The sequence below is a fragment of the Megascapheus bottae genome, chromosome 27 (assembly GCF_031878675.1).
Source record: "Megascapheus bottae isolate mThoBot1 chromosome 27, mThoBot2.hap1, whole genome shotgun sequence".
Lineage (NCBI taxonomy): Eukaryota > Metazoa > Chordata > Mammalia > Rodentia > Geomyidae > Megascapheus > Megascapheus bottae.
The window spans coordinates 12138656-12155168 of record NC_143535.1 but is presented as its reverse complement, the minus strand read 5'-3'; positions in this window follow the sequence as shown (position 1 = coordinate 12155168).

Genomic DNA, 16513 nt, shown 5'->3' with positions numbered 1-16513 from the left:
CTCTTCTACAGAGTAACTGGCTCTGTTCTGTTCTAAAACAACAAAAACAAAAGAAAACACTTTAAAGTCTTTATAGTTTACCATGTATAAGAGTTATTATTCTTTTGCAGTAAAACTCTTTAAATAGGATTTTTATGCAGTGTTGATACTTGTCATTTAACTCAAAATCATTTACTATTTTCTGTCCTTATTTAAAGCTATAACAACAAATGAGGACCAGCAGGACTATATATCTATCTTTGAGAGCAATACAACACTCAGAAAAACCAAACTAAACTCAAAGTTTAACTACAGCAGTTGGAGAAACAATATAGGAGGAAACTATAATGTGCAAATGCAGGAACTCAAGCATTGCTTTGCTGTTGATTACCAAAATGATGGCAGCTCAGTACTGAGAGCCACTATTAGGAAACACAATTCTAAGTTTCTCCATGGGTTATTTGATTATACTCATTTCCACTCATGCATGCGGGCTTTAGACATTATTTTAAATGATGCCACGCAGAAACATGAGCATTTTTTTTTGCTTTTGTGCAGAGAACAAAATGATTTTGCAGCATCACTGGCTAAAGTTGTAACGTTTCTTTCAGGCCACCTTTCAAATGCAGAGAATGAACTCCTTTTTTCTGGGAAGCAAGGATACCAAAGGCTGTTGAATGCAACAAAAATGAATCCATCAGGAGTTTCCTTAGTTAACAAAGCAGGAGCTGGTCATCATTTGAATATGACTGGTTGTGTATCTCCCTCTCTTCAAAGCTAATCAATCTTTTGAAATTTTTCCTTTTGTATGTTTTTAAAATAAATTTACCCATCCCATCTCCTCTAGGTTTAGGTCTCAACAACTTTGTCTATAGGAAAGAACACTACCAAAGCTAATTTTCACCCAAGGTATCCTATTTCCTTATTCCAACATCATTTTGAAACTAACTCCCATCTTTTCACCTTCTTCCTCAAATACATCTTATTCTGCTTCCTGGTGTAGATTTCCTTACCAACATCCCTTCACAGCTCTGACTTCTTTTTTCTTTGTGCCAGGCCTGGACTTGAACTTAGATCCTAGGAACTGTCCCTCTCTCTCTGTTGGGAGGGGATTTGATGGTGATTCCAATCACTAAATTTCAAGTTGTTTTGTTAAACAGCAGTAAATTAAGAAAAATAGGGTTTTTATTCCATTCCTGTCCTTTAGTAATCTGGTGACTGAAGAAGTTCTGAGATAGGTAAAGGTAAGTGACAGGAAGAGTTCTGCCAAAAATTATGCTCTATGAATTTTTTTTAGGTCAGTTGTGGGACTTGAACTCTGGGCCTGGGCATTGTGTCTGAGCTCTTCAGTTCAAGGCTAGCACTCTACCACTTGAGACATAGTGCCACTTCTGGATTTCTAGTGGTTAATTGGAGATGCATCTCACAGACTTTCAGTGCCCAGGCTGAACCAAGATCCTCAGATCTCAGCCTCCTGAGTAGCTAGGATTACAGGCATGAGCCACTGGTGTCTGGCTTATGAATTCTTAAACGTAGAGCAAAAGCTATTAAAAGTTAGTTGTAAGAAGAAAACACATGTTCTAACACTTAGCTTTCTTCCTCCAATCTTCTCTTTCCTCTTTTGCACCCTTCCTTCCTTCCTTCTTTCCTTCCTTCCTTCATTCATTCATTCCTTCCTTCCTTCCCCCCTTCCTTTCTTCCTTCCTCCTTCCCTTTCCCCTCTGCCCTATCTCCCTTCCCCCCTTCCTCCCTTCTCCTTCCTTCCTTCTTTCCTCCTTCCCTTCCTTTCTTTCTGATAATGAAGTTTAAGGTTAGGGCATTGTAGCACTGGAGCCACAGCTTCATCCCTTTGTGCATCAGTTTGTGTTTAAGGTAGAGTCTCATGATTTTGCCCTATCAGCCTACGATCCTCCTATTTCTGCCTCCTAAATTGCTTGAATTACAACCATGCACCACCATTCTAGGCCTGCTACTGCTTCATTTTAAGAGCAAAATACATGTATTCTTTTTACATTTTTTGTTGTGCTGTCTTCCTGTAGCAAATATCATGTATAACTATACTATAAGCACAAAAACATTATTCTTTTAGCTTCACAAGAAAATCCTCCTTAACTTTCCTCCCGGTGATTAATCTAGTGAGGAAACCTAGTAAACAAATGGTAACCCCTCTTTTCCTACTTGCCTAGCACCAATGTTCTCATGGTTAGAAGGTCATTGCACCTCTTCTCAAATGTGCTTCTTTCCATGTTTGGGTGTGTTTTAATCTTTGCTTTGATTTACTTTGCTTGGTCTCTACCTCCACAAGTCCTATAATTCTTTGTGACAACATCATGAACCAAGCAGAAGGCTCTCTACAGGACCCGTTAGTTTTATATCCACCTTTACAAAAAAGAAAAGGCTCTTTGTCTATTTTATATACTTCTTGTGATATTAAAAAATAGTAAATGTATACACTGGAGGTAAGTCTATATGTTGATTTCTACATACCCACATACATATGATTCCATTAAGTCACAATTGTTCTCTCCATACAAAAATATATATATTTGAGATTAGGTCATTGTATTTTGTTTGTAGACTTAGCATAGCTTTCAAGTTAGGTGGAATATCTTTTATTAAACAAAGAAATTGCCCTACAATACTATGATAATAGCAATCTTTCAGTCAATTACTAGCATTCTTCTTTCCAAGTATAATTTACATTTTATTTCACTATAATGAGAAAGCTTCTTTATAATTTTTAAATTGTGAGAATGGTTTTCCAGTGGTTTCAACAAATCACAAAGTCTCAAAGGATTTCTATGGCTCATTGTTTCTAAGGTGATTTGAAAGAAGACATTAAAATCAATTCTGTTTCTCTAAATATTAGAAAAGCAAAAAGGAAAAATAAAAAATGCTTGTTTTTATTTCTGTAGGGCAAGCATATTTTAGTTTCCAGTCAACTATGTGACTCTTAATGTTCAAAATTAGTCAGTAATGTAGTCCAATCATTCTAAAACTTTTAGGTATTACAGTCAATGAAAGAAGGGCTCCATTTGCAAGAATAATTCCTATAAATGACAACCATATAGCATTAGACAAAAGCTAAATATGTATTTCTTCCAGTAACAAAACAGAAAACATGGACCAAATGAACTTTCAAAATTGCAATTTTTCCAGCTATAGTTTATTGGAATTGAGTATTTTGTGAATTGAATAACCTGGCTAGTTGGAAATTTCATGGAGAAAATCTATTATTTCTGATTTCTATTCTGAGCTCAGTTGTATGTACTAGGCAAAGTATAATCTCAGTGCACTTTGTAGCAGAGCTTGAACTCAGAGCCATGCACTTGCTTGGCCTTGTTGGTTGGGCCATTGCTCTGCTTCTTGAACCACACCTCCAGTTAATTTTGGAAATGGAGTCTTGAGGACTTTTCTGCCTGGGCTGGCTTTGAACTGAAGTAAGTCCTTCAGATCTCTGTCTCCTCAATAGCCAGGGTTACAGACACGAACCACTGGTGCCTAGCTTCCTTGTACTTACCAAATGATGATTCCAGCTTTGTGATTAACGTTATGCATAAAATCCTTATCATTGTGCACTACTTTCAGAGCTTTAATGGGAGTCTGTTGCTTCAATCTCTGTCTTGAAGGCAGGGCGGCCAGTCCTATCACGCCTAGAATCATTGTTAGCCTTAGTCTTACTACTTGTTACTGCCCTGCTGGGCCATCAAAAAGCTCCTGAAAGGATAACCTCATCATTGGGGCTTTCTTACAACCATCTTTTTCTACATAAGCTCTCCTTAAGCTTGGTAAGAGGAATCTTGAACTCTATGAATATCACAATCCTAGAGGTCAGGACAGTCATTGATATCCCCTCTATATTCTCTGACAAGCACATAACACACATATTTAACACTCTTACTTTAGTGTCCATTACTGGCAGCCCCACATCTATAGCTACATTGAACTGTCCCACCTCATGCCGGACTTTCTAGTAAGATCAGTTTCTCTTCTGAAGCCTTTTGGGATATCACATTTAGTAACTTGTTTGTACACACTGTTCTATCTCACTCACTCCTGTTTTCTTTTGTATCTGCTGGTATCCAGGAAGTCACTTTTTATGTCATGAAGGTCAGATCTGTGGTTAGACTCCTCTGGTAAGCACCCTACAGCTATGTAGGCTTACTCTAGGTATAAAAATTTTCTTCTAAATGTCCAGAAACAAGGGTATACTAAACTTACTAGCACAACGATGTTCATTATTTACCAGAGCTAAGACATGAAACCAACCCAGATGCCCCTCAGTAGATGAATGGATCAAGAAGATGTGGTACTTATACACAATGGAATTCTATATTGCCATAAAAAAGAATGACATCGTCTGATTCATAAGGAAATGGAAAGACTTGGGGAAAAAACATACTAAGTGAAGTAAGCCAGATCCAAAGGAACATAGACTCCATGGTTTCCATCATTTGTAATAATTAGTACAAATCTAGGACTTTACTAGCAGAGGATCACAATAGCTCAAAAGTCTCATATAGAATAAGACTAAATGAAATGAACTCTAGGATGTGGAAACAAGAGGTTTATCTTTGTGATTGTTCTTCTTAATGTACTATGTTAATTATTTTCTTTTTCCCCTTACAGTCAATCTCATGTGTTCACTGTATCTGACTTCGTTACTTGGTATATTTTATATATGTTTATTTATTTGAAATAGGGAAGGGAAGGGGGGAAAACAAGATAATTGGGAGGGGTTCGGGGAGGGAAACAGGGACAAAAACATGAGAAAGGTTATCAATGTGTGAGAAGTAATGCACCCTCTATCTGATGAATGTAACTATAACCTCTCTGTATATTACCCCGACAACAAAATAAAATTTTAAGAAATTTCTTCTTTGATTTATATTTTTAATGTGGTTGAAGAACGTAGGACCAAGAAAAGATGGGAGTTTCTGCAACTATTCCACTTAATAAAGTATATTTCAGCAAAAAAGGGAACATGCATTTGCATCTTTAGAGCATTAAATCAATATAGTAATAAAAGAATCCACTTAGCTTATGAAAGAGCAGGAGCCACAAATCTATGTCATCTTTAATGAATGTATTTAATCACCAAGGATAAAGTGTTCAGAGGAAAGGCTAAATCCACCCTTGATTTGAAATAGATTTAACATGGCAAATACTATTCTTATATCCACCCTCCACTACAAAAAATAATTTTTAAGAAATGGAGTTGACTAAAATATTGAAGAACAAAACATTGACTATGGTTGTAAAATATCCTGAAATAATATAGTCCCTCACTGAGCATCTGCAGGATGGAATATACTTTATTTGGCCCTTTGAGATTACTGTAAATTTAGTTAGTTGTCCTCAGCCATCCTTAAAATGGAATATTGAAAGAAGAAGAAAATGATAGGTATGGAATAAACACACTAATCTATATGCTATTAAGCCTAAAAATAGATCAAAGCTAGTATTTTAAACAATTGTGCTTATTATTTTATACTATTTTCTTTTTAAATAGGCATCCTAAGTTTAAAGAAGCAGAATTACATTGGAAAACAAATATATACATAAACAATATATATAATGTCAAAATTAGAAAAATACTGAAAAAATATCTAGGATTTAGGTTCTACTATGTGTCTGACATTATGTAAAGGGTCTTTCTTCTCTTTCTAAAACAAAACTGGGACTTAGGTTCTACTATGTGTCAGACATATGTGTCATGAAAGGGTCTTTCCTTTCCTCCTTTCTCACCTCCTCTCTCCTTCCCTCCCTCTCTTCCTTCTTCCTTCCCTTCATCACTATAATAACACACATATTTCAAAGAAAGAAATGGAGTCATGAACACATTAAGCAATGTTGTGGCAGAGTCTTCTGTCTTCCTATACTAAATTCTTAATTAAATGTAACAACAGGAATGACTTGTTCAAAGGAAAATAATATAATGTAAGATTTTTACATCTCCAATAGTCACAGACACACTACAACCAAAAATGTGGGCAAGAAAATACTAAGAATAGTTTTGAAATGAACTCATTTTCTCATAAGAATGATTTACTATATACATCAGAGAAGTACTATGAGTACTTAGTACTAGGTACTAGTACTATGAAGTACATATGATAATTCATTCTGGACTAATACATTAGCAGGAATGAGTCTTTGGGACTTACGTGCCCAAAATAATTGCCAGCAACAAGGCTTCAACAAACGCCAGACAGAAAACAAAGACAAGTTGCCCATACTGAACTTGGCCCAAATCTCTAACCTATGGAACCATGAAAAATTCAATGGTTTGGAGTCGTTAAATTTAAATTTCTTTTTATGTAACAATAAGGAACAAATACAGATATGCTGAATGCAACAACATCTCCCCATCCATCTTCTGAGAGCCTGTTTTGGTCAGTTGACTGGCCTTTTCCAGGTAACTTGTAACAGCCCCACATCCATTCCAACATATGATACTTTGTTCTAGAATAATTCTGAGTATATCTAGGCTCCCGTTTAAGAAATTAAGGTGCTTGAATGATTAGGAACAAGAAGTCCATCCCACATATGTCCCGTAAGCATCAGAGCCTTCATCAACAACTTCTTGGCTGAGAGATCACCAATCAGAATAGAATAGAATGAAAGCCTGGGCCCCACCCAGTCATTGGGTTTAGAGTATCTTTGAATTTAACAGACCTTATAAATCTGAATCCCTAAGATAGCCTTGACTTAAAAAAAAAAGACACAGCATGTAACCATATGTAAGCAGAGCACACATAATGAGCAAAACAGGGCTTAGGAATGACTGCATCCAGCAGCTCTTGGTAGTTACAAGAGCAATCGATCCTCATGTAGAATCATCATTTTTTGTCCATCTGTCCTTTTTACTGAGGCTGTGACTCTGCATTGTGTAAACTCGTTCAATATTTCTGATACAGAATTTCTATCAGTTCCTCTGTTTTCTTTCAGCCCTTTGAGTCTGCTAATTATATTTGCAGGAAGAAGAAAGCTCTTAAATTATTAAGGGAGGAGATCATTGTCTGTAAGTGGAAATTTTCATGACTGGACATCCTTATTTTGTATTTCTAAATACCAAGAAGCTGACCTCTGCACATTTTTTCCAAGGGTGCTTTTATTGAAGCTATAAGACGGTGTCACACATGATAAATAGTATTCATTCCGATTATAAAGTAAAACTATTAAAGTACTCTGTACCATATCTGACTTGCCCAAGCTAATACATTCTTTCTCACAGCACATTGAGAAACTGAATTTCTTTTTTTTCCAAATTCTTATTCATGGCAGTTTATCAAAATCATACAATAGCGTCAAAATCCCTCACAGGCTGCTAAGAGCTCTTAACAGGCTTCTTGAGAGCTCTGGTTGTTTGACTCTTTTGCTCATGGATATGCAGGTGAGCTGGGCATCATTCTCTATCTAGCATTAGTTTCAGCAGATCTTATTCAGTTTCTGACATATGGGTCAAGGAAAAAATAGAAATGCTCGTATGAGCAGGGCAGATGTGAGAGCTAGGCACTTTGATGGCTCAAGGTCATAAGAGAGCATGGAAAACAAAATTAGTTTCCGGTAGAATGTGATAGGAATAGAAATGACAGGAAATAGAAACCAACAGATTGATAGAAGCAACAGAATTCTCTGATTGAAGACCAGGGAGGTGATGGCTTATTTTGTTGTTGTTGCTTTTATACTCCAAGGCCCACTATAGTAATAGCACTCTATAGGAATTCAATGCATTGAATAAACCAAAAGTTGAGAAAGTAACCACTGAGCCTAAGGGTGGACTGGGGATAGGGTGTAGATATTAAGGGTCAGATCAAAACTCAAATGTACATTAGCCAAACTTTTCTTTGACACGTGAATTTTCTCTGCCAAGGTAGATTTGGGTACTTTTCAAATTTTAAATATTATGTCTATAGTGGAAAAAAATGACTATGGCAACATTTTGGAGAGGGAAGATAAGATGGCTTCCATTGAAATCATTATCAAGGAAAAGGAGAAAAGAAGACAGAGACATTGAATCTTTTCCATTTACTAAGCATGGTGGCAAGCATGCCACATACAATTAGATTCCTTTAGACAAAAGTCTTTTGTGGAAGGTATAACTATGATCGCAGTTTTTCTGACAAGAAAAATTGGAACACAATGTTTTAGAACATTATTCAAGCTTCTATACCTTATGCATTATTCTGTATAATAGTAAAGATTGAAAGCCAGGCCTGTCTCACTTCATAACTGGGATCCCTACCTCTCTCTGTTTTACTGTGCTTCCTAACTTGCCCTGCGATAAGAATTATTTTTCACTCCTTGCTAAAAATGATCAGGTCTCAGAGCCTGAATCTAGAATTTACTTAATATGTATTTCCAACAGTGAGGTTGCATAGTTTCAATAGATACTCCTCAGATGATTATCTTCCAAATCAAGTTTGAAAAATACTGCTTCACACTATTCAATATCAAAAGAGTTGGGTGGCTCACACCTGAAATCCTAACTACTCAGGAAGCTGAGACCTGAAGATTGTGCTTCCAAGCCAGCCCAGGCAGGAAAGTCTGTGAGACACTTCAATGAACTACTCAGAAAAAACCAGGAATAGCTCAAGTGGTAGAGTACTATCCTTGAGCACAAAGAGGCTCAGGGAGAATGCCCCTAGGCCCTGAGTTCAAGCCTCAGGACAGAATATATATATATATATATATTATATAAACAAGGACATTATATATAGTATATTATATATTATATAAACAAGGATATTATATAAACAAGGACATTATATATATAGTATATTATATAAACAAGGGTATTATGTTATATAAACAAGGACATACTAAATCCACTAGCATAAAGATGTTCATTGCAACACTATTTACCATAGCAAAGATATAGAGGGCCGGGAGTTTAGCCTAGTGGTAGAGTGCTTGCCTAGCATGCACAAACCTACCAGGTTCAATTCCTCGATATCACATACATAGAAAAAAGCCAGAAATGGTCAGAAATCGTGCTGTGGCTCAAGTGGTAGAGCTCTTGCCTTGAGAAAGCCCAAGGACAATGCCCAGGCCCTAAGCTCAAGGCCCAGGAATGTGGAAAAAAAAGATATGGAACCAACCCAGATGCCCCTCAGATGATGAGTGGATCAACAAGATGTGGTATTTGTACACAGTGGAATTCTATGCTGCTGTCAGAAAGAACGACATTGCCCATTGTAAGGAAATGGAAAGACTTAGAAAAAATCATATTAAGTGAAGTAAGCCAGACTCAAAGGAACATGGGCTCAATGGTTCCCCTCATTTGTCATAATCAGTAGAAACCGTGGGCTCTCCTAGCAGAGATTTACAATAGAACAAAACCTAGATTCATAAGGCCATGTAGTATGACGCTAAATGAAAGGACCTCCAGGATATAGAACAAAATCCATATAATGAGTGATTGTTGTCCTTAATATACTACGTTATCTCTCATCTCTTTTGCTGTCCCTTGGTTATCTCATATTGTTACGGTATTTCACCTTGTTATCTGATATACTGTTTATATGTGTATTTGGTTATTTGAAATCCGATAGGGAAGGGAGGAAAACAAGATGAGGGTGGGGGGAGGGAAATGGGGACCAAGACATGAAAAAGGGTATCAACGTTTGTGAAGTAATGCACCTTCTATCTGGTGAATATAATGTAACCCTTCTGGGGCCGGGAGTTTGGCCTAGTGGTTGAGTGCTTGCCTAGCATGAAGACCCGGGTTCGATTCCTCGGTACCACATACATAGAAAAAAGCCATAAGTGGTGCTGAGGCTCAAGTGGTAGAGCTCTAGCCTTGAGAAAGTCCAAGGACAGTGCTCAGGCCCTGAGCTCAAGCCCAGGACTGACAAAAAAAAAATAATGTAACCCTTCTATTAATTACAATAATACATGGGAAAAATAAAATTATATAATACAGTATATTATACAACTGTACATTATATTATATGATTATATAATATATAATTATATGATAACATATAATTATATATTATTGTCGGGGTCCTTCATCCCAGTCCCTGTCTACTAGTAGGGGGATGGGGAAAAACACACCCCAACCAGGCCAAGCCGCAAGAGGAAGGGGCCCACTGTCCTCCCGCACCCAGCCTTCTTACCCCAGAGTAGGAATAGAGACGCCACGCATCTTCATCAAGGCAGGAAGATCTCTCTCTCTTTATTCCCTAAATCCCTCATTATATTGGGTGTGGGAGCCCATCAGTATACAAGATGGACAGGACAAAGAGATACATGTGTTTTATCTCTACTACAAGCCTCAGCAGAAAGTTATCAGACAGGGCGTTACTCGGCCCCCAACATATTATATACTCATATTTTAAATAATTATATAATATTTAATATAACATGATGTATAATTCAATTATATATTATTAATCATTATATTATTAATATAATTCTATTATATAATATGTAACACATAGATAGAGGTACACAAAGTATACATACTTTAAACAATTAAATAATTTTCTTTGTAGAAATTCTTTGAAATAAGAATGCATGTTAGGGGAGGAAAATGAGGACAAAAACATGAGAAAGGGTATCAATGTGTGAGAAGTAATGCACCCACTACCTGATGAATGTAACTGTAACCCCTCTGTATATTACCCCAACAATAAAACTTTTTTTAAAAAGTGCATGTTAATTTGTGCTTGTAAGAAAAATATGCATTTTCTTTAAATGGGAGAACATTTGGAATAAAGGTAAATAATATCTGTAAAAGAAACAAAATATTCCTGATTTGTTGAAAGTTTTTTAAGCTATAAATAGTTTGAGTTCCAATCAATGTTTCATAACATAAAAGGGTGGTTAATCTCTGAAAGGAAAAACATTAAAGCTAATTGGATTTTTAAATCTGAAAATCCCTCAGGGAAAAGCTTTCCTTGATTAAAAAATTTAAATTCATTTTACAGCACACATTTTGGTCAGGGTTAGGGAAGGGTAATTAACTTCCTGTGGAAGAGTCACTAATTACCACCAAAGCAAAATCAGGTTAAACAAGCCCTGAACTTAAAAGAAATGCAAAAATATTTATCAGGTGCAGTTGAATCCAATGCTGTAAGTACTAAGATGACTTGTTTAATAGTTAAGCATGAATCTTATTTAAAATAGCTTCACAGATTTCTTTTTTTTTTTTTTTATTTTTTTGGATAGTCCTGGGCTTGGGCTCAGGACCTGAGCACTGTCCTTGGGTTTTCTCAAGGCTAGAGCTCTACCACTTGAGCCACAGCAACACTTCAGGCTTTTTTGTTGTTGTTAGTATGTGGTACTGAGGAATTGAACCCAGGTCTTTGTGCTTGCTAGGCAAGCACTCTACAACTAGGGAAAACTCCCGATCCCAGTTTCACAGATCTCTTACGGTTTTCACAAATCTTATTAAGTTGGCTACTATAGGTTCAGGTTCATTAAACTTTATGCAAAATCTCTAAAACCAAAAAACTTAATAAGTACAAACTGGTTTATTCTGGAAAGATAGCTTTTATTTAAAAAGTAGTTCTAATATAATTTGCAGTTCATTCTGTAGATTGGTCTTGAACACATTGCCTTAGAATTCATTATTGTTGTTTTTTTTTATTAGTTGCAAAAACCTCAAAACACTTTACTTCAAAAATTTTTGGAGCAATAGTGAGACGAGTACTACTTTTAGAGCTATTTTCTTTGAAAAATATACAGATAAATAAATTAGAATCTGTATTATGGTTAAATTGCCACAAATAGGTTTAGACAAAATGTATTTTGCAACTTACAATGTAAATGCATAAAAAACAGTTGCACCATGTTCCATAACTCTTAGTGATTGGATATGAGGACAACTGATCTTTTCAATGCTTTGGACAATTTATTTCCTGGAAGATTAATGAAGATTGCTACTTACTGCTGAGAGGTTTCTTTTTCTCCTTTTTCAAGAGCAGAGGGGTAATTCAGATAACATTCAGGGGTAGAACTCAAATGCCAATAACTCAGACTGAATGGTTAACCAGGCAATTGATTACAAGTGTCACTTGCTTGGAGCTTGGGGGTATTAATATGCTCTGATCAGAAAGAGCTCTGATTTAAGGGGTACATATGCAGGAACTTTGTGACAGGCCAAATACTTATAATAACCTTTAAATTTTTAATAAATTCTGTTAAAAGTTTCTCTCTAGAGAGATTAGAAAGAAGAGGCTGGATTGATGATTAAAAGCAGTGACCTGCAGAGAGCCAGTGGCACAGAGTAAACCAGATGTAATATGGGAAGAAGCCTAGAGCAGTATGTTTGGCCCCAAGACTGATGAGCTCTTTAAAAAGTAGGTTACTGACCTTCTCTGGACATGGAAAATACACACTGAGTTCATTTCACAAGAGTTGGGATTCCAAAGAGAATCTCTCTTGCAAATCTAGGTCGCTGAGTAAACCATACCTCCTCACGCAGGAAAACAAAACAAAATAAAATGATAGGAGCCAGAATTAAGAGCATATCTGTGGATCTCCCAGAATAATTTACACTATCAGCCTTGACCTCGTCCCTTTTACCTTGGGGTGTCTGGGTTTCTGAGGAAGGTGACACCCTGACAGTTCACTGGTTTATGCATACCTCTATCCAGTGGGGCACGGTCTTGGCTGTTCTTGGATCAACACATTTGGGTGGATACTGCTGCTGCTGATTGTGCCTTGTGCACATGTGGCCTGTTATTTCTTTCTTCACTCAGCCATGGCCTGGAGGTTCCTCCCCATCTTGTGGTTCACCTGAAGACTGGTAGACACTTTGTTCATAGTTGACCATTAAAATTTGGCTGGGGGGGGACAGTACTGGGATTTGACCTCATGGCATTTGTATTTGTATTCCATGCTCTACCATGGAAACTATGCTCCCCCACTTTTATTGCTTGAGCTATTTTTCAGGTCGTCTTACACATTTTGCCTAGGGCTAGCCTTGGATGGAAGTCTTCCTGCATAGCTGGGATTGCAGACATGCACTGCCATACCCAGTTTATTGGTTGCAATGGACTATCACAACTTTTTTTTGCTGGCTGGCCTGGAAACATGATCTTCCCAATCTTACTTCCTTAGTGGCTGAGGCTGCAGACTTAAGCTACCATGCCTGATCACATTGCCTATCTTTAAGTCCATATGGCTTAACATATGTTAGCGAACTTTCCCTTCCCCTCCCCTCAACCCTTTCAGAATTTCTGATACTCCTGAGCACTGCTCAGGAACTTAGGACTTCTACATAGAGGTAGGAAGGAGAAAGCCAGAGAGAGCCCAGGCATACACCTCTTTATTCTTAATAAAAATAAATACAGACAATCTTATTTCTGAGATACATTTTAATAAATTACCAATTACTTTATATACCTAAAGTTCTTTAGTATATATGAATATGGTTGATACAGACTTGCAAAATTATTTTTATTTCTCAGAGCAGAGGGCAAAAGCTCACATTCCACTGACAGAGAAATGAAGTAAGTTACCTGAGTATGCAATACGAGTAGCCTTGTGTACTATTTTCCTCCCCCAAATGGGAAAATGATCAAGGAAATGCTTATGATCCTGTAGGAAAAAATGGAGGTGGCACACATACTAAGAAATTTGCAGTCAAAAATGTCTTCTCCAATATAGCCTTTACAGAAAATATGTATACGTGACTTGGTGTGTACAGTTTTGCTTTCCAGAACCAGTTATACATACACAAATAGACAATCAACTAGACACCCTCCCCCAAAAGGCAGGCCGTGGGGCATAAAATGGGATTTCTCTCCCACAAAATGCTCCTGTTGAACCCATCCAAGTACTAAAAACAAATGCTGAAATGACATAAATTAATTTTACCAAAATGACCAAACCATTTTACTTGGTACCTAAACATAGGTGAGATTTCAAATACTATAAAAACAACTGACACATCTTTGTAGACAAATAAGGTACAAGGTGATAACGTTCTGAAAGATAGAATCATAATGCAATTCCCATTTTCCATGATAACATACAGATGTATCAATCTGATTTTGTAAAATGATATATCTTTTGCTTCACATATTGCTTGAGAATACCAGCTTTATTGGACACATTTCTACTTGACAGGCACTGTGTAAATTGACAGGTCTCAAAATGATGAAGATATGTCACTATGCATATGAAGTTCCAGTTAAATGAGAAATACCTGGCAGGTAAAGATGCATTTACATAATTGGTACTAATTAACATAACATTCCCTTGAGAGCAAACGTCTAATTTGTTGAGCTAGTTAAACCTTTATGCTTGGGAAAAAATGTTGTCAAAGTTAATGAAATGAATAAAGCTACCTGACCCCTAGTTCTTTATAAAAATACCATGTTTTCTCTAATTTAACTTAACACAAATATGTTTCCAAATTTAAATAGTTATTGCGATTAGGTTTGCATCAACCTGAAAGTAATCCTCACTGATGATATATATATAACTGTTTTTTGCCAGTCCTGGGCTTGAGCTCAGGGCCTGAGCACTGTCCTTGGACTTTCTCAAGGCTAGAGCTCTACCACTTGAGCCTCAGCACCACTTCCAGCTTTTTTCTATGTATGTGGTACCAAGGAATCGAACCCGGGTCTTCATGCATGCTAGGCAAGCACTCTACCATAGGCCAAACTTTCAGCCCTAATATCTATCTATCTATATCTATCTATATATACATAATTTTTAATAGACCTTCTGAAGTCTTTTTTTTTAGAAGTGCTTCTAAACTTCTGGAGGCTTTAACCAAAGAAGAGCTAGAGAAATAGCTGAGAGAACGCAATCTCTAAAATGTCAAGTACATGAAAATGGACAGGGAGGGGAAAAAAATCCAGATGAGAAATTCTGGCCTGCTGGTCAGTCTCAATCCATCAAAACTGTCATACATGCGGGGCACGGTGGCTCACGTCTGTAATCCTAGCTAATCATGAAGCTGAGATCTGAGGCTCAAGGTTCAAAATCAGCCGGGGCACAAAAGGACCTGAGACTCTAATCTCCAATTAACCTCTAGAAAACGGGAAGTAGGGTTTGGCTCAAGGGTAGGGGGGTAGCCTTGAGCTGAAGAGCTCAAGAACAGAGCCCAGGCTGAGTTCAAGCCACATGACTCCCTCTCCCCCCTCCCCCCCCAAAAATAAAAAAACAACAACAAAAAACAAACATGCCATACAACCTAGGGCAGATGCTCTGCAGCAACCCCACAAAGAGAAGGCATGTAACTCAGTCACAGGGAATGAGGCTTGAGTTCTAAGTCCCTGACCAAAAGAGGAAAGGAGGGCTATTTCCTAGGATTCTCTCAGTCATGGTACTCACTCAAACGCTTGCATGGCTGGCACGAAGGAAGAACAATGCAGGAACAATGGCTGTAAGGTAATAGTATAGCAAGGCAATTACTTTATTACTGGGAAAAACTGGTTAAGGTAACTGTTTCAGCACCTGAAAGTACTGAATTAGAAACTGAAGAGAATAATTATGTAGGATGCTACATTAGATCCTAAGGTTCTTTTCAAATTTGAATATGAATTCATGACAGAGGAGTTAGCATTGACAAATTGTAATACTCTGTGATTATAATGTTTCAACAGTAAACTCGACTAATCATCAGAATCATTGAATATAACTAACATTAAATTTTTAAAAATTTGCAAGTCCTGGAGCTTGAACTCAGGGCCTGGACAATGATCCTTAGCTTTTTCACTCAAGGCTAATCTACCACTTGAGTCACAGTTCCACTTCCAGCTTTTTGGTGATGACTTAGAAGAAGAATCTCATGGACTCTGCTATGCAGGATGCCTTTGAACTGCAATGTTCAGAGCTCAGCCTCCTGCGAAGCTAGGATTCCAGGTGTGAGCCATCAGTTCTCAGCTGAAATTTTACGATATAAAGATAGTATCTCAAATGAAGTATTTAATTAGACTCAATGCCTTTGGTTATAATAATACAGCCTTAAGGAAATAAGAGTTCTGAGAAAAAGTTTGTTACTGGTCTTTAATTTTATATGCTTTATAAAGCAAACATACACCTATATAAAACAGAAGGAAAGATCCCAGTTTAGTAGCTCACTATGAATGTCAGCACCTTTGATGGACTTTTTCCTGAATGATAAAAGAAACAAAATATTCCCTTTAGCAAAAATGCTCAACTGACACAGCTTTAAGACCCAAGTCCTTGAAGAATTTCGAATTTATGGAATTACTGAAACCTAGAGTGCTAAGCTGGAAGAGGAAACAATTAGCTTTATGTAAGAAAATGATCAAGCCCAATATAAGTAAACAGTATGTACAAATCTTTGGTCATGCATTCCTATGTAGGAAAATTATTGAGCTAATAGTTGGTCACATGCTGACATTTTGGATATATAGTTTTATTAAGTCTTATAGTCTTATATAGGGCTGTATAAAGTGGAGAAAAAGTATTTCTTATATCTTGTTATGGTTATGTTCTGGAGCTGTCCCCTGGAGGCAATTTTACAATTATACCCTTCAATTCCAAATACAGAGGGGAAACATTACCAGAACACTGGTTCCAATTAAACTATGGACAGTGA